Source organism: Macaca thibetana, chromosome 9 (genome assembly GCF_024542745.1).
Source record: "Macaca thibetana thibetana isolate TM-01 chromosome 9, ASM2454274v1, whole genome shotgun sequence".
Taxonomy (NCBI): Eukaryota; Metazoa; Chordata; class Mammalia; order Primates; family Cercopithecidae; genus Macaca; species Macaca thibetana.
Window position 1 is genome coordinate 41,062,093 of NC_065586.1, and position 23,133 is coordinate 41,085,225.

The following is a 23,133-nucleotide window of genomic DNA, read 5'->3' on the forward strand; positions in this document are numbered from 1 at the left end:
CAACTCCCTCCCCATCTCACTCTCAAAACTGTCTTATTTCAGAAAACAAATTACACATCCTCTCCTATGGATGACTTGGCAATGGGCAGGCCTCTTTCTTCCAGAAGGACCAGATGGATGCACCCTATTTTGAACAAAAGAGTTGGAAGAGGACAAGTTGCGTCTGAGAGAGGGGTGATGGTTACTGCCCCAGGAGGCTGGGTGCCAAGCCTGCCTGGACACATGTGCTCCAGTGGGACAGGGCCTCTGGAGGTACGGCTGAGAAGGGAGCTGCAGAGATAAGCATGGCTGTGCACCCCAGGAGCCGCTGGGGGGACTCTGACCACCACATCAGGGGAAGGGTCACCCCAAAGCCTCCCCTTGCCTGCTGGGACCCAGCACTGCCTTGCGGCTATAACACCTGTGAACTGAAGGACCAGAGCCCTCCTCCTGGAGAGAGGGAGGCTCACCAAACACTCTCTGGACTTCGCACATGATCCTAAAGGCGAGCTGACCTTGCAGTGAAGACGTCTGCCTGCCCACCAACACTGGGGCAGTGTGCTCAAGCAGGTTTTGTGACATCTGGGAAAATAAAGGAATGCAGTGCCATTGGCTGGATCTGAGTGTGTGCAGCAATTCAGGCTTGACAGATGGGTGCAGCAGCCTGCAGGTCCCACACGTCCCCAGGTGCAGCCTTTCCCCGCTCTGATGCCACACTCACCATAGTACCCTGTGGGCGTGGCAAGAGGACCCCCAGGCAGATCCATGTCTCCCTGTCAGTTAATTAGGCACTATATTTTATGCTTTGGTTTTATGAATTTGGACAGCTCAAATCAGTGTACAGGGGTTCACTCAACCCTGAGATGGTTAAAAAAAACTGAGTTTCTGAGCCACAGAATGAAGGGCAGACCCATCCTCAAAACACTTGATGAATTTTTTTTCTTTTGTCTGCCTTTGGTTGCTCTGTATTTTAACTTTTAAATTAATCTGAAATTTGCTTTTTGTTTAGAACTAAATTACTCTTTCTCCCCAACTGCAAGCAGGTTATTATCATGTGATTTGTGGAAAATACTTTTATATATGAGTATTTGTGTTGCTTTATGAACCATATAGCTTATTCATTCATAAGCCAAGGTCTTTGAATTATTTATTCTGTTTTGTTGATTTGTCTATTCATGAACAATGACCAAATTGTTTTGAGCATCATATCCTGATAACATTAATAATTATAAAAACCAATCTTTTTATTCAAAGATGTATGTTGAACACTCATATTATTATTTTCACAGTTACTTCAGAATTTGTTCTATTTCTAAAATAGCCAGGAGGATATTGAAATGACCTACACTAAGTGTGTGCATTAATCTAGGAACAATTGATATTTTCACAACAGTCATTTTCTTATTCAGGGATACGATATTGTTCAAATGTGTATGTTATTTTTTGTGTGTATTTTATATGCCAATAAAGTTTTGTAATTTTCTTGGTTGCAATCACACTGATTTTCCTTAAAAATACTCCAAGGTGTTTTATGATATTTGTTGTTATTCTTTATATGTTTTTTCTCATTAAATCTGCTTATTGCTGGAGAGGTATGTAATTTAACAGCCATCTTACGGATGACAAAACTGGGGGTCAGGGAGGTTCATAAATTGTTCAAGATTTATGAAGCAATTAAGCTGGGGAGCAGCAGCATGAAGCAAATGAGGACAAACCCCGACACCCACACGAGTGTTTCTTTATTCTGCTCTGTGTCTGGGCTCTTGGCAGCCTGTGGTGTTGTGAGCGGGCCTGTTCCCTTCTCCCCTCCATGCTGACTTCCCTCCGGTGTCTCCGTGGAGACTGGCTTTCCTTCCCACTGTGTTGCACTTTCATCTCCAGCCCTTTCCAAAGTGCCCTCCTTTTCTGAGAATGCCTGCAACTCTGTCTCCCACAGGAAATGCTCATCATGCTCACCATCCTTGCCTTTCGTGTTTTCCTTGCGACCATTGGGGAAGAGACCTCAGTGAGCAGAATGCACAGCCATGGGGCGGAGGTCTGAGCGTGGGGATCAGCTCAGAACAGGAGACCAGATCACAGATACCCGAGTCACCAGGCTGCAGCCTGTGCAGCTGGACACGCTCGCCATCTGCTAGGGGTGCCTGGGGCTCTGCGGGTGTCCAGTTGGCTGTGGGGCAGGAGTGAGACTGGATACTCTGCTTCAGGTGATCCATCCAACTCACATTTGGTTTATACCCATGGAGCCACAGGCTTTTCCTGAAGGAAAGCTGTGGTGTGTGGCCTCCCGGACTGGCCACCCTCCCCTGGTTGTGATCTGTGTTCTGAAGCCAGTACCAGTGGTGGACAAATCCCACTTAGTGGTGATCTCACTCAGCCATGGCTTTTCACTCAGTTGCTCCTACGAGAAAGATGGACACAGCATGGTTATCCCACATCCATGGAACTTCCAGTTTTGGGAGACAACTTCTCTGGGTCCCTTTGTCACCACTCACAATTCTCTGTGCAATATCTTACTGCAATTCAGATGAATTAACTGAAGCATGGCAAAATGACAAGACTGGCCAAAGCCCACGGGGAAGCCGAGAAAGGGAAAGCTGGCCTCGAAAGCCGCAGACTGATGTCTGCTGGGGCTGCAGGTCAGCTGCCCTAGGTCTGCAGGCATTCAAAATGGAGCAGAGGCTCGGCCCCTGCCCTCCTGAGATGTGCCAGAGGCAGGCACCTGGGAGTGTAACTTGAAGGAGGAGCTAGAGGCACTGTGGGTCTGGTTCAGCTTCCCAGAGGGCCTCATAAGAAAGGTGTGGTTCAGAGGGAAGCCTGGTGAGGGCTTTGCGTAGAGAAGGGCAAGGAGGCAAGGAGGGCACTGTTCTTTCTTAGGAAGAGTCAGAGAGCCACTGAACCAGCACATGCTCTGTCCCCAGAAGCGGTGGCACTCTCACCTCACTCTTCCACCACCTGCCTCTGTAACCCAGTTGAAGCCACTTTCCCCTCACAGAAGTCCTGTCACTGACTTCCCAGAAATGAGGATAGGCACGTTCACCACTTCAGAAGAAAGGACTCTATAAGCACAAATGATGGGAGACTCTCAGCCCCAAGAAAGATGTTTTTCAAAAGACCAAAGAGGGTAAATAACAAAAGCACGGATGGTGTGAGGTCCAGGCGCTATTTTTAGGGTGGTTCAGGACAGACGGAAGATGGAAGAGGTGATGCTGGCTGCCAGTCCTGCTCCGTTTTGGTCCTCACCCCCGGAAAGCACTGAATCCTTGATTGTTTGGTTAAAAACATCCCAGAGTGGATTTTGTTGTTAGCTGCTCTTGATCTTTTAAAATTTCCTGCATGTGCTATTGACTGCACCCCCAGCCTTGATAGAAATCCAGACAAAATTGTCAGCCTATGAGCTGTGGCTTTGTCATCAGCAGGCTCAGCCGTTCTGGCGACAGGGGCAGGAGGCTGCGGGGCAGGAAGTCGGGCTGTGAGCCAAGCCTGAAGTGACTGGAGAACAGCCTCAGACCCACCCTGGCCTCTCGTTTCTCCGTTCCTGCTCCTGCACCGGGCAATGGATGATATTCCTACGTAGGAAACCAGAGGAGAAATTCTGCCGCAAGCACAAAACGGCCTTACACAGTGAGTTATCAGAAATGCCACTAAATGTTGCAGGTGTGCATTTGCAACTTTAAGGAACACGCGGCCCCGGGCTTCACTGGGCCCCTTCACCATCCAGCCCTATACCTGAAAGGTGGGGCCTACCAAAATGCAGATGGATGAAACCACCACAGCCAGATTTCTCCGTGTGTCCTAACTTCTGCATAGTCCAAGCTGAGTTAGCCTCACTCTAAGGAATGGCATGATGCGAGGTTCTCCTGGAAGGAGGGGGTTACCTTAAGACCCTCTGGATCTAAGTGGGGCCTAGCACATGACTGGCACTCACCGACTGGTGAAGGAGAAAGAGAAATGGTGAAGGAGAGGAAGGGAATGGAGGAAGGGGAGAAAGGGAGAGGCAGGAAGGCGAAACCAGAAAACAGGCAGACACGAAGCAGAAGACCTTCACCCACCCAAACACAAATCTCCAAGCCAGAGCACTTCAGCAGCCGGCAGGGCTGGAACCAAAGGGGTCATAGCAGGAGGTGGCCTGAAGCAAAAGAGTCAAAAAGAGAGGACGGTGAAGTCACCGAGGACGTCTCATGCTCCCTCCATCGAGGCCTCAGTCACAGAGGCCTTCTTGCTGCTGAGTTCCTAAAATGGAAGAACCACAGCGTGGCAATGACTCAAAAATGTTTGCTCACGGCATTTAACAACCAGCAGCAGGGCCAGGTGCGGTGGCTCACGCCTGTAATCCCAGCACTTTGGGAGGCCAAGGCGGGCAGATCACAAGGTTAGGAGATCGAGAACATCCTGGCCAACATGGTAAAACCCCGTCTCTACTAAAAATACAAACATTAGCCAGGAGCCAGGCGTGGTGACCTGTGCCTGTAATCCCAGCTGCTTGGGAGGCTGAGGCAGGAGAATCGCTTGAACCTGGGAGGCGCAGGTTGCAGTGAGACGAGATCACGCCACTGCACTCCAGCCTGGCAACAGAGCAAGACTCCATCTCAAAAAAAAAAAAAAAAACCGGATGCATTTTTGCCATTCATTTCTTAGCATGCAGACTTCATCAAAAGCAGCATTTAACTCTTCCTCTTCCTCTTTATATCCCCAAGGGATGCATTATGATCTACAGCTCTACCCTTAGTCCTGAAGGAAGTTAGGTAAACTCTGGAGTGGGAAGACTGGTGTTTCTGTCTCCTCAGCTACGTAAACACGCCTTCAACTGTTACATGCTGCAACTATAAAATACAGTTTTATAACAGCCCGTTTCATGTTTCACAGCCTGGCTTCCATTTCAGTTTGTGGGAGGGTCGCGGAGGGAGGTGGGCCGGGAACTGGGGAGAATACACATGGGGAGTTCATCAAGGTATAGTTTAACTGTAACTGTTGAAATAAAAGATGAGAGGAATACCAATTTCTGTGAAAGGCAGACGTAAACACAGCCCTGTCAAAGCTCCAGACGGATATTGGCATTGAATATGTGCAAGGTGGGCTCCCATGACAGGCCACCCCCTAGCATTCCTCATGACAAGTTGTACAGTTATTCACAAGACAAGACCAGTGTGAGGTGCCTCCTCTGAGCAGGACACGATGGAATTTGCCCCGTCTTGTGTGAACCAGAGTCTCTGAAACTCACCCTTGAGTTAGAAGAAAGGTAATCGAATCAGAACACCCCTGAACAGCACTGTTTTTTAAAAAAATCTTTTATTTTAGCAGAATCTCCCAGTGGCCATTCCGACTAAGAAAAAAACTAAAGAGACTAATCTTCATTTCCATGGCTAGAAATACAATTTGAGAGCACATTTTACCTAAGGGTATTACATTATTTGACTACTCTGAAAACCTTTCCCAAACCTTAAGGATTTTAAAAGGAGGGAGTGCCATTGCCTCTGCTTCACAGAGGGAGAAACTGAATGAGAGGAACAGGAGTTTAGACAAGTTCACCCAGCATTCATTTGAAGGAGTCAAGGTTAAACCTCAGCATTCCCAACAACGCAAATTTGACAGTACTAGAACCTCAGGAATTCTGATTTCTAAAGATCTACTTTATCGAAAGGTAAAAAATATAAAGAAAAATCCCCCAATATAGAAAACTGGGATCCCAACAGTTAAATATATGTTCTGCGTGTGTACAAAGTCAGAAGTTTAGAAAAAAGGCACGTCAGAAACTGTGACCTCCCTTGCCAGTGTAGCTCTCATAAGTAGCATAAATAAAGTGCCTGAGAATCCATTTTAAAGAATTATTTAATCTCTCGTAAGTCTGGAGTTAAGTATTCTGAATTCAGTGCAAACTCGTCTATATTCTTGTTGAGAATACATTCATTTACACTAATGTCAAACTTCTAAGGCCCCAGCGTCTACATAGTTTTGGAAAATTCTTTCATGCTAGAACCAGAGAAGTCTCAGGCTTCCTTTACAGCCACGATTCCTGGTCACCCTGACACTGAAAGTGTCAAGTTTTGAACGTGAACAGAGTTGGTCATTTTATCAGTATTTCAGGACTCAGCAGTTTTTTTCTTTTTTCTTTTCTTTCTTTCTTTTTTTTTTTTTTTTTTTTTTTTTTTTTTGAGAAGGAGTTTCGCTCTTCTTGCCCAGGCTGGAGTACAATGGTATGATCTCAGCTCACTGCAACTTCCACCTCCCGAGTTCAGTCAATTCTTCTGCCTCAGCCTCCCGAGTAGCTGGGATTACAGGTGCTCGCCACCACGCCCAGCTAATGTTTGTATTTTTAGTACAGACAGGGTTTCACCATGTTGGCCAGGCTGGTCTCGAACTCCTGATCTCAGGTGATCCACCCGCCTTGGCATCCCAAAGTGCTGGGATTACAAGCATGAGCCACCGTGCCCGGCCCTGGGACTTAACTATTTCTCACCATAAATCCAAAATCTGAAAATTCTCGTTTCAAAGAACTAGATTTGTTTGTGTTCATGCCAGCAATTTTCTAAGCTGAAGATGCTTCCTTGCTGTGCACTGAGATGACATGTAGGTCAACTTGACTGTTTTAATCAACTACAAGCTCATGTAATTTTCTGTGTCACAACAGCTTTCCAATATAATACTCTTATCTCTGAAAACACTGTATTTTAAAAACAAAACAAAACAAAAATTGGTCATTGATTTTTAAAACACAAAGAAACTCTCCTGTTATGTATTTTTTGTAATTTAGTAAAAATGAGCACTTGGGAAGAGCTCCCTGCAACACGCGATGGCCCTGGTGAGGCCTGCGATTCACATTCTGGGCTGTCAGCTCTGATCTCACAGTGCCCACAGCACTTGGCCACCACCGCTTCCTCGAAAGAAGCATTTAACTCTTCCTCTTCCTCGTGAATGCATCAGTGGCTAACCGGAGAGTGCGCTCTGGGGCCCTCCATGGAGTCTCTGTGAGGAAATCTGATTCTCTCCACGTCGCAGAGGGATTTGTGGAGGTCCAGGATCGGGTGGGCTGCCCCAAGTCACACGGCTTGCAAGTGGAATCCTGTCTGAGAGGCACCAGATCCCATCCTCTTTCCACTGGATTGCTTTTCTGTGCAATGGAAGAAATTGAAGTACACCTTCCATCAGGTGTCCGCCATTGGCTCCAGTTTGATTTCTGAGTCTAATCTACATTACATATAAACCCATCTACCTAATCCATATTATAGGTAGAAATACATCCTTCACCGGCCTCATCTCCTTCATCCCCAATGCCTCCCAGGTTGAATCACAATGAGCCTGGCTCTGCAATTGGCTCTTAGCTGTGGTCTCTGCAATTCCACCCTTGCCCTCTGCCCCTATAAGCATTCACCACCCAGCACCCAGCATGATTTCATAAACACATAAATAAATCCATCACTCTCTGCTCAGTGCTTTCTGGTGGCTTCCCAGGCCCTCAGAAAGAAACCCAGATTTCTTAGTGTGCCCTTTGTACCCTCTACTGAAGCACACACATGACCCCAGCCACTCATGCATGAATCTGATACAAAGGGCCATCTCATTCACCACGCTCCACATTCTTTGCAGTCCCAAATGCTCCAACCTCATTCGCACCTGGGGACCAGTCTGTCCCTGCCTGGTGTCTTCTGGCTTACTTTCACGCCATCCGGTTCTCAACTAAAGTGTTCTCATGGAAGCAGAATGGTCTGGAAGCCAAGTCCTGTGATTTTGCATCACATCCTCTTGCCTTCTCTTCTTCACTGCACTGTAGCCCTCTGACATTGGCACTCTTTCCCTCCATTCACTGTTTCCCACCATGCACCGTCAATTAGAATGTTGGCTGTCTGCAAACAAGGCTGTGTCTGCTCCAGGACTGAACTGTAGTTGGAAAAAACAGATGTAAAACTCACCTGCTGAATTTCCTGATGCTCCATAGGACTGTCCTCCCAGCACTGGACCAGCCTCCTCCCCTCTGGGTGGTCTCTTCTCCACGTCAAATGTGCCTTGTGTGTGAGCTGTCCCCCATGCCACGTCTAAACTCTACCCCATGTGAGGGCCCCCTGAACTCTGCAGACTCCAGATCTGAGCTCAGCCCTGCAAATGCCACATAACTGGACGATGTGACTCCAGGGAGAGCCTTGAACACATGGAAAGGAGCCCAAGGTTAGCAAGAGGAGCCCGGTTCTGCAGAAAGCCTCGGTGCAGTTCAACTAAGATGGCTATAGTCCTTTCACTGCCCCTCACCCTTCACTCTACCATTGCTGGGGCCGGGGGTCCTGGATGGTGGGAGCTCTCTCTGCCCCAGCTGCTCCAGCCAGATCCTCCTCTCCCGGCCTCATCCACACAACCTCCAAACCTCCATGAGTGGCCTTATTGGCGAAGATAAGACTCCAGGCTCAGAGAAAAGCACCTACTCTTAAGGCTGAGAACCAAAAGCAAGGGCTTCTCTCCAGGAATGCACCCCTCAGAGGGAAGGTTCTAGTGAGGCAAGGAGTGCCAAGCTCACCCTTGGAAGGTTTCTATAAACCTCTGGCAGGCCTCTTCTCACTTCTCAGGAGGTGAGCTAATTTCTTGGTTGAGTCAATGTAGTAGAAAGTCAAGATGGTTTGATATCCATCTGACTCGGAGTCAATGTAATTTGTCAATTCAGAAAACTCAGTCTACGACAGGATTTGTGATCTGGTGAATTTGACTTTTCTGCCTCAACAGTCACGTGTGGCAAACGCCCCCTCACTCTTGGTTTCTGAATTCTCCTATCTAGGAACTGGAAAGGCCCTTAGGTCTCAGAATCTACCTTATACTGTAGAACCCATGGGCGAGTCCCCCTGAAAAAGGCAGGATGGCACTGGGAGCCCAGTCTCCTGGGTCCTGGCCACGGCTCTGCCTCTACCCACAGGAGGTTCTGCTCTGATCCTGCACATCTCTGCATCTGTGACCACAGCATAGTTATACCCTGTGACTTCTGAGGCTACTTTCAGCCCTGGGATTTCATACTCAGGATTTATAGTTGTAACTGGTTCGAGGCCTACCTCCTCAATGAGGTCTTTTTGATGGCCCTGTCTAAACATGTCCTTGTCTCTCCTCTGTGGCTGCACACTGCTTGCTTCCTTCACACCCTCACCTGCCCTACCATGACTCACCCCCTCCATGTTTGCACTCTCCACCTCCTGCGTGGTTCTCCAGGCACCAAGATGCCAGGGAGCCAGTACTCTCCTTCAAGGCCACAGCCCCAGGACCCAGCACAGTGTGCCTGGCACCAAGGAGGTGCTGGACATTTGCTGAGTGAACTGATTATAGCCTCTACCTCTGAGGATGCATTTGTGGGAAAGGGCAGTTCACCCTTCACAAGGCTGGGGATGCTGTGTGTGAGCCTAAAATATCCAGATTGAGCTCAAATCAGCCTCAGTCCAGTTTGGCCTCAGGTCTAACCATTGACTCTTCTAACCTTATTAGCAATTACTCAAATTAAAAAAAAAAAAAAAAAAAGCATAGAGTTTCTTTAGAATCCTCTTTTAAAATCCTTCCCTTTTAATTTGGAATATAGTGGCTTGGGAGAGCTGGAAGTCAAAAAACAAAGCGATTCATTCTCTGGCCAAGAAATGTTCAGAAGCAACAATGGTCACGTTTATACTACCATGGCAAAAAGAGAATGCTTAAATTAAACCATTACTGATTTAAATTCACGAACTAAGATAATTGATATTGAATATTGAAATTAAAGACTGCATTTGTGTTCTTAAGTCTGCCTGGTGGAGAACATTTGAGTAATATTTGTCTTTAAAGAGTACGTGGGTGATGAACCCTGAAAATAGCCTTCCTTCTATATCAAATATGACTTTAACAAAACAAGTTGGACTACATTCAAATCTGCTTACATAAATGGAGTTTGTAATTTTTCTTAATGATTTGAGATTCTATAGTAATATCACGGCCACATGTGGATTTGAAGAGATATAAGCTTTACAAAAATCTAACATAAATTAAACTTCATTCTATATTTATTCAATACATATTCTTGTTTCAGGAGAAAATATTTACTGGATGATACCTTTGTGAGAACCATTCTCAGTAGCAGATTGTTATAATGACATGGTTTCTTGCTTTAACAAAAAATAAATGGTATCATTTAAAAAAGAAAAAGAAAAAAAAAAGCTCTCCCCATTGGTGGCCTGGGAAGGGAGCACATGGTGACGCTCAGCAGCTATCTCAGCTGCAGCCCTCCTGGCAGGGTGGGGTGGAAGGCAGGCAGTTCTCTGCTCTGAGGCTGCAAATGTGGAGGCAGCAGAGCCCAGGGAAGTCAGGTGCCCTGGCCGCTGCCCCTGTACTCTAGCCACTGTCCTGGGGGCAGTGAATGCTGAGACAGGGTCCAGGTGGAAAGCTGGAATCGCTTGGATTTCCCCAGAGCATCCCTTGTCACCATGTCATATTCTGCCAGGCAGCCTACAGCATCCAACAGCATCTCAGAAATGGGGACTGTCTGGGGCAAGTGCACGTTTTTTGTGTGTATTTGGTGTGTTTGGTTTATTTTAATTATTTTAAGCTCAAAGTCGAACTCTACTCTCCCATCCTCCTGAGCTGTCATTTATGGAAATCGCAATGTCCCCACAGGACCTGTGTGTGAAAAGATAAGGCCATGTGAGAAGAACTTTGCCCATGGGCACCCCTCTGTGGGCTCAGCCAATGTAGGACTCCGTGTTCACCCTGCCCTGTGGCACAGCCCTCCCTGGCACTAGGTGACCTTGGGATGTTGTCCTCCTGCTCTCCAGTCAGCCTTGCACTCTCCTCTCAACTCTGAGGCCAGTAAAGGAAGGGAGTCCACTTGAGTGGAAATGCCGAGGGCGTGGCCCCAGGGGCAGATCAGAGCAGGCCAGCCGCGTGTGCAGAGCTCCGAGTCTCCAGTGGGGCCGGGCAGTTGGCAGCTCTAGGCGGCCCCCGCGGAGCGCCCATCCTCTGTGGTTTAGAAGCACGTTTGCCTCACATGGCAAGCACTGCTGCCTTTGTTCTCCTACAACTCCTCAGGGGCTGAGCCCTTGGGAATGAACATGCACAATAACAGGTTGCAGAGGCCTGAGGATTGTTTCTGACAACAGCAGCTCTCTGTGACCGTGGCTCCCAACTGCATCTTCCCCAGGTCCTTTAGGCGCAGACCTGGGGAGGCGGTCACCCCTCAAGTAAGAGGGCGACAAAAACAAAATGAGTCAAGCCACCCCACCCACCACCCTCCCCCTGAGGCAGGTGCATGTTCTCAGCCCTTTGACAAGGCTCCCTAGAAGTTAGTCCCTTTATGCAAATCGGCCTCCCCCTCTGGCGTGTGTGTGTGTGTGTGTGTGTGTGTGTGTGTGTGTGTGTGTACACAATGGCATTGACCTGAAAGTAAAATCCAATAGGTAAGAAACATCCTATTCCAACCATGACAGACCCTTCCCCCAATGCACGTGGGTGGAGCTTGGTCACCATCCCCAAGATTTCTGGCTATCAGTCTCAAAATGTGGGCTTAGCAATGTATGGAGTAGCCTTTCCAAGTATCCCCTATAAGCAAAGACAGCCTAAAACCAACATAAAAATGAGTGTGCATGTGGGTTGAGAGTTTTCAAGATCCAGGACGGCGCATTAAAAAGACCTAGAGAGCTTCAGCAGTCCTGAGGCCTGGCCCCACCACAGACCAGTGAAAGCAGAATATCTGGGGAGGCGTCAGGCATCTTTATTATTTGAACTCCTCAGCTGATTTTAACAGGTAGCCGGGGTGGAAAATTCTGGGTCAGGCCTTACAGAGACTGGAGTCCATGGCTCCTCCAGCTAGCCTGATAACAATTCTATCCACACAGGGAACCATCCTGTCCCCACACACTCCGTGTCATCCAGCCAGTGGTTCTCAGGCTTTGATGTGTGTCCAAGTCACTTGGGAGGATCATAAGGACCACAGAGCCCCAGGTTCCTTGGAGTGGGTGGGACTCGGGCCTGGGGATTTCTCAGAGCTCCCGTGTGAGTCTGATGCCCATCGGAGTGTGATCACCAAGGGCCTTGTCCTTACAGAGAGTAGAAGGTGGTTGAGCAAGCACAGCAATTGATGGCAGTGCTCCTTGCCTGTTTCACAGTAATACCAGCCAGGAGCCAGCTGAGCCTCCTGCAGAGGTGAGCCAAAGAGAGCCCCCCACTCTTTCACCTCCTCCTCCCACACACACCAGAGATCCGTTCTGGAGCTGTGCCTGTGCAAAACCCAGTTTCCTCAGCCACTGTGGGCTGGGGTGGGCTTCTGTGCTCTCCACCTGTCATCCCAGGAGCGCTGTCCCGGGCTCCACCTGACTCAGGGAAAGGTCTGTTTCCTGTGCTCTGAAATGCTGGGTCTCCAGACACTCCATCCATGAAACCAACAAAATAGTGTGAGTCTGTGTTCTCAAATGGGAAGGCCCCAACACACGCTGCCTCCTGGCCCCTTGAATTGGTGCTCCCCACCAGGCCCACCACGCAGGCTCTGTGGTCCATGAGGAGACAGGCTCACGATGGGGCCTCCTCCCAGGAGACCAAGCTCCCAGGAAACTTCCCCTCAGACCCAGGGCTCTGAGCTGGGTAATGTCTAAGGAGAGGCACAAGAATGACTGGTCAGGGACTGGAGTCTCTGCCTGGCCTACCTAAGGGTATCCTCAGCTGCAGGTCCCCTTACTCAATGAACAGAACAGGGAGGGGATGCCTCTGAGCATCCACCCCTGAAGCCTATCTGTCTCAGTCTGGCCACAGCCCCTCCAGCACCTGAAATGTTAACTCTGCTTCCTTCTAGAAAGCCTGAGGCCATGGAGGAGGCTGGGCGGGGGCAGGTGTGGATAGGTGGACTCTGGCCAGACAGGGCCCTAAGGTGCCGCCTTGCCTGGGTGCCCAGCCCTGATTCTGGGACAAGGACCATGCTCCACACCAAGCACACTTGCCAGCCTGCCCTGTCTGCTCTGAGCCATCTCCTCAACCCACTGCCTCTTCCCTCTGCTGGACACCCACCTCTGACGCCTCCCCCACAGCTCCATGTCAGCTATATGCTGTCTCTGTCTTCTCATTAGGACTTTAGGCACACTCCAGACAACATCTCTTTTAATTTTTATTACTAAAAAGTTCCTCTCCAGCAACACCAAACCACCAAGGGGTGGCCGGCAGGGCAGCACTCTCTGGGTCGGGCCAGCAGGGGTGCCTGGGAGGGGGCTTATGGCAGAGGGGCAGGGGTGGGCCACTCCCTGGATGCATTTAGGACTATTTTGCAGATAGGTGATGGGGAAGCACCCACAAGGATAGAGTTTGAAATAAAAAGCAAGCTAAAGCCAGGACTTTGAGGAATGGAGCTCAGATCCCCAAAACTTAGCATGTAGAACAATGTTTTTGAATCTTACTGGGCATAAGACTCACCAGAAAGAGATAAAAATGCAGATTTCAAGGCAGCCGAGGAAGCTGCTCCCACAGCAAGCCCTGCTAGGCCTGTGGTGTGTTTCCAGGAAAGATTATGGGAGACTCGATGAAGAGAAAAGCAGAATCCCGGGATGGGTGAGGTCGGACAGCCAAGGCCAGAGCACAGGGTGTAAACCAGAGAGGTCCTGAGGTCCCAGCTGATGGGAAGTACACGAGAGGTAGGAGGGCTGTGAGTGGAACATGGATCCTAAAGTCACAGATCTCTGGGCATGACTTCCTGCGATTCTGAAAGCCTCCAGCCTTCAGGTCAACCCTTGAAATGTGAGCAGGTCATACAGAACCTCGGGGCCTGTGAAATCTTCCTCCTTAGAAATAGACTCTTAATTTATAGAGTTGAGAGTCCACCCAAGAGGAAAGAGCTGGATTTATTGCTGGCAAAATATGAAGGTTGTAACACGATACCTCTTCAAGTCTCCTTGTATATTTTCACGGGCCAGGCAGTAATTGCCTCCAGAGGTGAGGCCCTGATGGGTTAGGGGAGGAACCCTACCCACCCGCCCACCAGCTAGGAGGAGGGGGTCTGGGGCCAGGTACAGCTGTGGTAAGGATGCAGGACAGAATGCACTGAGAAAAATAAGTCATGGTAGGGTCCAGCAGGCCCAGGAACTAGCAAATAAGGAAGCCACAGAAACAGAGGGAAGGTGGTAAACAGAGCAGAAGGGAGCCGAGAACTTCCTCGTTACAAAAGCAGGAGCCCTACTCTGTTCCCAAAGGCCTGAAATCTCTCCAGAGGGTAGCCGTGTCCACACAAGGCTTCCTCTGGGTGAATCAGGCACAATGAGGGCCCAGGATGAGTCACTCTCGCTCCAGCCTGGCGTCTTCCCTTTGGGGCCTTTCTGCAGACAGAAAACTGTAGACAAATTAGGACACTCTAAGGATCTGAAGGCACCAAGACCTGCTGGCCTGTGACCAGAAGCATCCAGATTTTCCGCCTGATTTGGGGTGATCCTTAAGTCATCCGACTCTCATTTTCCTCATGGTGAAGGGTGTTTATTAAAACCCAGTGACTTGTGAAGACCACCAAATGGTATCTATGTGATGTCAAAGCTGTGCTGGAAGAAGGGAAGTGTATTCTCCCAACTAGTGGTTCAGGAGAAAGAGGCATGACTCCCACAAGCACTGGGAAAACTTTCATCCACCAAATAATCACACAAGTCATGCAAATGAACACTGTGGGAGGTGCCTCAAAGGAGAGAACATGCACCTGCCCCTGCCCCCTGCCCCTGCCCCTGGCCCTGGCCCTGGGGACACTGGCAAAGATTCTGTGAGGAGCTCACCTTTGGACTGAGGTCTGGAGGATAAGCACATGCCAACAGGTCAAAGAGGGGGCAGACAGTATTGGGGGCAAACAGAGCACCATGCAGATGCCTAGAGCAGGGGTTCATGGTGAGCTCAGCCTCATGAGAGGTTGCAGCCAGAATGGGGAGGACTGTGGACCAGGTAAAGATCTAGTCATTGATCTGGAAAAAAAAAAAAAAAGGCACGTGAAGCATGTAGAGCCATTGAAGGACTTTAGGCAGGACAGCGGCATAGTGAAGCTTTGAAAAAGGCCACGCTGGCCAGAAGCAGTGTAGGGAGAGGCCTGCAAGTTGCAGGACCAGCACAGAGAGGCGTCCTGGCCATTTCCACCAGGCAGTCTCAAGAGGGCTGCTGCAGCTCCAACGGAGACGCTGGCTGTGGATAAAGGCGGATGTGTGAGACCACCTGACAGACAGAATCAGCGGGGACAGACTGCATTTGGGGTAGATGAGGGTTTGCTGTCTCCACGGCAATATCCTAACAGGAGGACCACGGGAACAAGGTGTGACTTGGAGCTCCAGATTCAGGTTCTGTTTTTATTATGTCAAGATCCAGGTGCCATCTACATGGGAGCTTCAGGAAGGCAGTTGGCTGTGTGTTTCTGGAGCTGAGGAGAAAGCTCTAGAAGGAGATTTCAGTGTCTATGTCAGCTGCACACGGGAGTTCACGAAGCCAAGCTCCTGAATGAGGCGGCCAGAGGAGAGCTCCGCATGAGAAAGAGTGACACCCAGAACTGAGTCACAGTTGCACCCCATGGACAGTAGCTGTGTGCAGTGCACAGAACAGGAGAGAATGGGGTCTGGAGGCCAAGACGGTGTGTCAGAAGGAGGGAATCGTTAGCAATGACAAAAGCTGCTGAAACCCTGGAAAAGAGAGACAAGAAGAGAACTCCAAGGGTTGTACGGAGACATCATCCCGAAAATGCTGAAAAGTCAGTAGGTGACAGACTGTAGGGACATAGGGTTGCATGTGAAAACAATTGGGGTGAGTGAGGAAATGTCAACGCTTTTGAATATGTGAGAAGTAGGATTGGAGCTGTGCTTGGGAAGATCATGGTGGCTTGAAAGGAGAAGAAGCTAGGAATTTCATTCTCCGCGTTAATACTGCCATCTTGTAAGAAATAAGGCGGTGTAGGACAAGGTTGGAGCAGTCCAAGAATGGATGGGAATGATCAAATCACAGCCACTAAGCTTGCGGGAACTGAATTAGGGGGTGACTCCACAGATATGGAAAGGAGAGCAGCTGGACTTAGTGTTGAATGGGCCACTACAGGGTGAAGGCACAGACAACTAAGAGACTGGCAGGAAGGAGAACAGAATCCATGCCCCTGTCAGAGCTGGATGGCCAGGGATTCTCTGCTGAGCCATTGTCAGGGGCAGCTGTTTCAGGCTCCAGTAGAATGTCACAATGTGGAGACACCCACCAGTCACTGTTACCTGAAGACCTGTGCTCAGGACACAGGGCAAGTGGGTGTGGGGCCGTCAGGGACTGCAGAGTTCACTCAGGGACACGTGTGGAATGCACAGAGGGGCTGTGGGAACACAGAGCCCCAGAGGAAAGGACAGTGGACAGCAGGAGTGAGCAGGAGACGCGGAGAAAAGGATGGATGAGGAATGGAGCCCTGTGGAGAAGGGCAAAGAGACTGCTTCCACCGTGGCTTTGCGGGGAGATGCCGGGCAAGGCTTCTGCAGTCCCCTGGGTTTGGAGGGCACAGTTAAATGGAAAGGGATGGAGACAGAGGAGGAGGGCAGAGGGGCAGCAGCTCAGGACCACACCATCTGAGGATGGAGAGAGGGCTGGGAACACGAACAGCCCCGGGGCTCAGCGCAGGCCGCCAAGGGAATTCTTCAGTTGTCTGCTTTGGCCACTACTATTTGTGTGTGTGAATATGTGTGTGTGTGTGTTTTCTGAGCTTTATTGAAGTATAACTAAAAAATAAAAATTGAGTATTTAAGGTGTACAAGGTCATGTTTTGATATAAACAGGCATTGTGAGATTATCAAGAACAAGCTAATCACCATATCCATCACCACATTTTTTGTAAGAATACTTGAAATCTACTCTATTAGCAAATTTCAAGGATATAGTGCAGCATTATTAACTATAGTCACCATGCCATGCATTAGGTCTTCATAATTTATCTAATAAGTAAAAGTTTCCTATCATGTTTTTCAATAAGAAAGATGGCTATGGAGAAGTCAAAATGGCCAAAGAATGTGGAAAAAAGAACAAGATTAATGGCAGTGATTACCCGACATGCTAGTTAAGACACTGAAACATTGTCCATCTGTCAAAGTAGCAAATGCAACCAGTTTCTGCAGACACATCATTTGGGTTAAAGACAGGACTGCGTATCATAGGATGGCATTTTTCCCTGGCTCTGCGGCTGCTGCCATGGTGGCTCTCCCAGCCCCTGCTGTGGGCATGCCTGGACGCGACCCCCAGCCTCCTCGCTTCCCTGTGGTGTGGGTCACTTCCTCTAGAGCTGCAATTACATTTGAGCCAGAGTCAGACACAGAGGCTTCTGAGCCCTGAAGATGCTGCAGGATCTGCGGGGCTGCAGGAAGCTGCCTCAGGACCTGCTTGTGCAGGCAGGAAGGCAAGCTCAATGGCAACTCCATGATGTCTTAGAGATTTCCTCTAATGTCACAAAGGGAAGAAAGACCAAAAGTGCCATATTTGAGGTCCAGAAACAGAGGAAAGTGGGCACTGTAACTCAGGATGGGTCAAGGGACCTGGCCACTCACATATAGCTGAGAGGTGGCAGAGCCGAGATTTCATCCAGGCTGCCAAAACCCAAACACAGACCCTGCCTGCAGCACGCTCTGCCTCTCTAAGTCCACCCTGCCTAGGACTAGGAAGGCCGGGTGTCCTCCCACCCAAGGCAGGCAGTGGTGGGAGGAAGTCAGCGGAGAGACCAGGTGAGGGCCCCCAGCACAGCCACAGCACAGCCCATGTGAGCCTGTCGGACATCGACACATACCACGCGTCACCTTGTGCACAGTCAGCCCCCGAGCAAGGGCACAGCAGAGCACCTGGTCGCAGAGCAGTGTGGACAGGAGAGGGCACACTGGCCCTGCTGGGGAGAGTGGGCAACTGAGGAACATGCTGGGGCCAGGGTTGCCACCAGCTAGCCTGAGCCAGGGAAACTATTCAACTTTTTTTTTTTTTCCAACAAAAACAATGACAATTTTCTGTCCATTGTCATTTCCTAAGAACGCTTACGGGACAAAGTCTGAGCTGCAGTAAACAGCCTGGGAGCCAAAGTCCTCTGGCTCCAGCGAGCACGTTAGGCATGATTCATCTGGTGAATATTCTCTTTCTAAAGAGGGAAGGCCAGGTTAAACAAGGGTTTGCACAAAGCTCTCTTCCTGTGACAAACAAAAGCCTGGGCTGGGCCAGCCATCAGTCCAGGCTCAGGAGAGGTCCCTAACCAAGTTCGTATGTGGCTCCCATGAGACCCTCCCAGATGGGGCTTGGGGAAGATCTGATGATGATGGTGATGATGATGATATGGTGTTCTTCCAGAAATGCCTAAAATGTGCCAGTAGAGTCTTCCCTGGGAAGTAATATTTTCCTGGCAAAGCAATGGTATCAGGAGGCCTTTTAGTCTCAATCAGAATAGGAAGGAGAAGGTACCTTTGGGAATAAATGAAGCACCGTGGGCCCCAAAGAGAGCCAACATGCAAATCATGGCCTGAAGACGACCCAGGAGGGAATGGAGCTCAGGACCAAAGAGGGGACACAGAGAGGAGGCAGCAGAGGGACCGGCAGCACCATGATCCAGGCATCCATAGTGGCAACGACAAGCAGCAATGGCCCTCCTGTGCTCAGCGGTTACACGAAGGCCCAGATCAGTGCCAAGCAGGTGGTCTACTGGGTAGGCAGGGTATGAAGGAGACATTTCCTGCCTGATCTTGTCAGCCAGGCTCACATCTCAGACCAATCCCCATCCCACCTTAAATTGCAATCCACATCCTTCTCAGGAAACAAGAAACCCCTCAGTCTGCACAATGCTTTCTTTGCCATGATTTGTATCACCTATGTCTTGCTCTATGATTTGGGGATTATGTCCATTGTTTGTTGGCTACACTCTCACCCCTCATTTGGAATATGCATCAGCTGCAGGAGGGCAGGGAATTTTTTGTTGCTCCCTGATCTCCCCCTAGCACCTCAAGCAGTGCCTGGCACACAGCAGGTGTCCACAGTACTTGTTGAATGCAGAAGTGAATGAATGGTAGGATAGAGTCACCCAGCTGACTTGGACCCGGACTGGCCCAGCTGGTGGTCTACACTGTGATTTGCTGCATAAGCCACGCAGCTTTTCCTGCATCGACACAGATGCAGCCCCTCTGTCCAAACATGGTGCTCCCTCTGTCATTGATGGGAACCAGATGGAGTCTCGCCTGTAACATGACTGAGCACTGATTTCAGTAAAGTAAGTGAATTACCAAAATGTAGTCATTATAATCTATCTTCATCTTAGTGACACACTTGGCCGGCTGCTATAAACCAGGGCTTGAAGAGTGAATGTGAATTTACAGACCTCTCAGCTCTGCCCACAGGACCCAAATTTGGCAGAATTGTCATCTCTATTGAACTGTTACAACTTAATGATGAGCTCTTCTACCCCCAGATTTACCCGTAATATGTGGTAACCCAGTTATAGGAGCTGTCTGATAATTCATCCTAGTACATCAGATTTGGAAAGACCTTTAGGGTCATCTAAACAAATTCCATCTGCTTGAAACAAATGCCACTAAATCACAGCTACCACTCTTCCAAGACTGGGCCAAAGCCCAGCTCACACAACTCATCCCACTCAAACAACAGTCCCACACACAAAATGAAGTGTCCACTCCTAAAGCTGAGTCAGCCCTGAAAGGTCCGAGGGCTTGAGCGACCTAGCTCAGGCATGACAAGTGACTTTCAGAACTGTTACTCAAACTGAAGAGTGTCTGACTCCAACCCAGCACTCCCAACCATTATGCTCACCACAGACTCTGAATTCTGGAGAAAATTGTCAATAGAGATATAGAGTATTGGTGACTCATAGGTCCTTGACACCTGCACTCACCAATCTTAACAACATTAAAAGCGAGAAGGCCAGACATTGTTGCTTCCTGATGTGATGAAGGTACAGCAGGAAGTGCACAGCATTCATACAAAGTGGCTCTGCAAAAAAATAAAAAATAAAAAAATACGTGAGTTTAATCAAGCATTGGATATTAACCCCCTGTAAGAGACGTGGAAGATAAATCTTCAAGAAGAGGGCATTTAGCTAAATCCAGAACATAATCCACTCTACAGAAAAATGACCCATGACCAAGTTTTTTCAACAAATAAATGCATTTAAAAAAACAGGGAGATGTATTACAGATTAAAAGAGACCTAAGAGACACCTCACCCAACCACAGTGCGTGGACCTTGTCTGCATCCTGAATCCAGCAAAGCACCTGCAAAAGGACAATGATTTTTATATTTAGCTGAGATTCATTTATGATGACTGCAGTATACTATTCCATTCTATACATTTTTCCTTTTTTTATTTTTGTAGATTTAGGGGGTACAAGTACAGTTTTGTTACGTGGATAGATTTCATAGTCGTGAGGCCTGGGCTTTTGGTGTAATCATCACTTGATTAGTATACATTGTACCTGTTAAGTAATTTCTCATCCCCCCCTTGCCCTCCCAACCTCCCCCCTTTCTGAGTCTCCAATGTCTGTTATTCCACACTGTATGTCCATGTGAACACATTATTTAGCTCCCACTTATAAATGAGAACACACAGTATTTGACTTTCTGTTTCTGAGTTGTTTCACTTGAGATAATGGCCTCCAGTTCTGCACATGTTACTGCAAAAGACATGATTTCATTCTTTTTTATGGCTGAGTAGTATTCTAGAGAGTGTGTGTGTGTGTGTGTGTGTATTATACACATTATATATATATAAAACATACATATTATATATATACACCAATACCAATATGGTGTGTGCGTTGTGTGTGTGTGTGTGTGTGTATATATATACTTCTAGAATTTGCTTCAAAATACTCCAGGAAAAATAAAACATAGAGTAAAGGGGTAGATGAAGTAAGAATAGCTAAGTGCTGATCATTATTGAAGCTAGGATATGAACAAGTGAGGTTTCATTCATATTAAGTATACTTCTACATATGCTTAATATTTTCCATAACAAAGTTAAATTTAAAAAGAAGTAATGACACCCAGGAATAGAATCTTAAACACCAAAGCAACATTGTACTTTATATGGAAATGGTCACGATCTCCCTTTGAAAAGCTTTCTCATCACGGGAGATAAAGTTACCAACTTAGAGAAACGGAAGGATCTCAGTGAGAGACTCCCCAGGAATATACCACAGAAAGCAAAAGCATAATGGCTAAGAGATAAAACTATGGAAAATTTAAGAAAAGATGTATGTTTTTAAATACTAGTGAAGCATTTAAATATACTTAATGAACTGGTAAAATATAAAGTACATGTCAAAAAATCTTAACATTATCATTACATTAAAAATTTCATAATCCTATAAGAAAAAATAGACTATTCCCTCCAAACGGGCAAAAGATATGAGCAGAAAGTTTGTGGGGGGGAAAGGAAAGGTATAAAGACAGTGAATATGCATAAGGGAAAAAACAAGCACAGGTTCACTTGTAATAAAATCAGCACATATTTAAAAAGAACATCAAGGTCTACACATTATTGACAAGATGAGCTCATTGGAGAACATCGCATAGTCCCGCTGTGGCTGAAGGGAAACTGTTCTTCCGCCACACTGCTGGTTCACACTCGCTATTTATATGTAGCAAAAGCTCATTAATGCCCTTTGTTTCAGCAGTTCTTCTTACAACTATTTATTCATGAGAAGTAAAAACAAACAAAGGTTTGTCTTACCTACAACAGTAAGTACAGGCAGTTTCTTCTGGCGCTATGTAAAAATTCGTGCATGATTGAAGATGATGAACCCTTGGCTTGAAGTCAGAGGCCTGAATCCTGATGCTGGCCTACTTTTAGGACTTGGTTTCTTCTTATCCTATGGGCTAAAAGTTAGCACTTAAGTCTACAGCTACTGAAAAACTGGAATAGATCTAAAAGACAAAGTGTTTATTTTTGCTAATATATATAAGCTACCTATTAAAAACCTGCCTATTCAGTAGATACTATTTTGCGCATCAGACTAAAATAATAAAAATAATGATCTTCTTCAGTCTTGAGTCTTGAATCTCAGAATCTTCATCTGTATGGTGAACTCACTGGGATAGTTTTAGAAAACACATCCATTGGCCAATACTCTGAGTTCTAGTCCAACATGAAAAGCATATCCTTGTGTTATCCACGTCATAAAAGTAGAGCCAGTTTCCCTAAGATGTATTCTTGGAATTTTCCAGAAGATTAATTCTTCTCAAGCCTTAGATTGCTACAGGATTGACCTCGTGGGCTAACATCCATAAGAGGACATTACCAGTTGAGAACCCACGGACTTACAGGTGAAACTGACTGCAGCTTGCTTCTATCTGAATTTCCCCTGAGGTGAACAAATCTGTGCCAGTAGGAGTTGCCCAAGTCTCCATTCTAGAGCAACAGGGCTGTTTTGAGTACAGTTATGAAGGAGGAAAAGCAGCTCCATGCCTCCATGGAAACCCAGCCTGAAGATCTCAAGATCCTGGTCCCTGAAGAAGCAGATCCATGGCACCAAACCCCACACTGTACAGCCCATCTAAAGGTCAACGGCACCTGTGCAAGAGATATTAAGGAGGAGCAACGATAAACAAAATCAGAGCATCTATGAGCTTACTCCAGTGGCGAATTTGAGGAAAAGCTTTGGCGTTATCCAGCTTAAAATTGAAGTCAAATGCTGCAGCATTTCCAGAAACATGAGGCACTGGTTTGTCCCCAGGACAGGAAATACTGATGTTGACTTTCATGATGGAAACAATGACTTCTGCCCACTCTCCACCCTCCTTTCTTACACTTAGAAAATTTGGCATTAAAATGAAAGGCAAACCAAAAAAGAAATGGAAGGTGACAACCAGAGAAAAGACCATGTCAGCAAAATCCCAGCTCCAAGTCCTGAGCCCTGATACTGAAGATGCATTCACAGTTTGACACAGAGGGTGGTATTAGGATCTAGGAACACATCGGGGAAAATTTGAGTAAAGGAAGCACCTGACCAGGAGAGCCAGGCTGCACTTGGAATCACTGGGGAAGGAGAATCTTGGTTACATTTGCTTACCAGGATTACCCTCCTGTGGGTTAATCAATCCTAATAGGATGCTGAAGGGTTTTTTTTAAATTTTCAATTCAGAGGCCCATTTTTAAAAATATGCTCACTGTTGGTTAAGGCACACAGCTGATTTTATTAATATATATAAGGATCCATGTCTAAAGAACTC

General features: G+C 47.6%; 1 long non-coding RNA gene across 1 annotated transcript; it reads right to left on the reverse strand.

Moving 5' to 3' along the window:
- Positions 1–6,106: 6,106 nt before the first annotated feature.
- Positions 6,107–22,690, reverse strand: LOC126962819 (uncharacterized). The gene is made up of 4 exons (XR_007728817.1): positions 21,635–22,690; positions 20,126–20,174; positions 19,796–19,893; positions 6,107–7,851 (listed from the first exon to the last, which is right to left on the reverse strand). It is a non-coding gene; the product is annotated as an uncharacterized LOC126962819 (long non-coding RNA).
- Between the last annotated feature and the right edge of the window lie 443 nt (positions 22,691–23,133).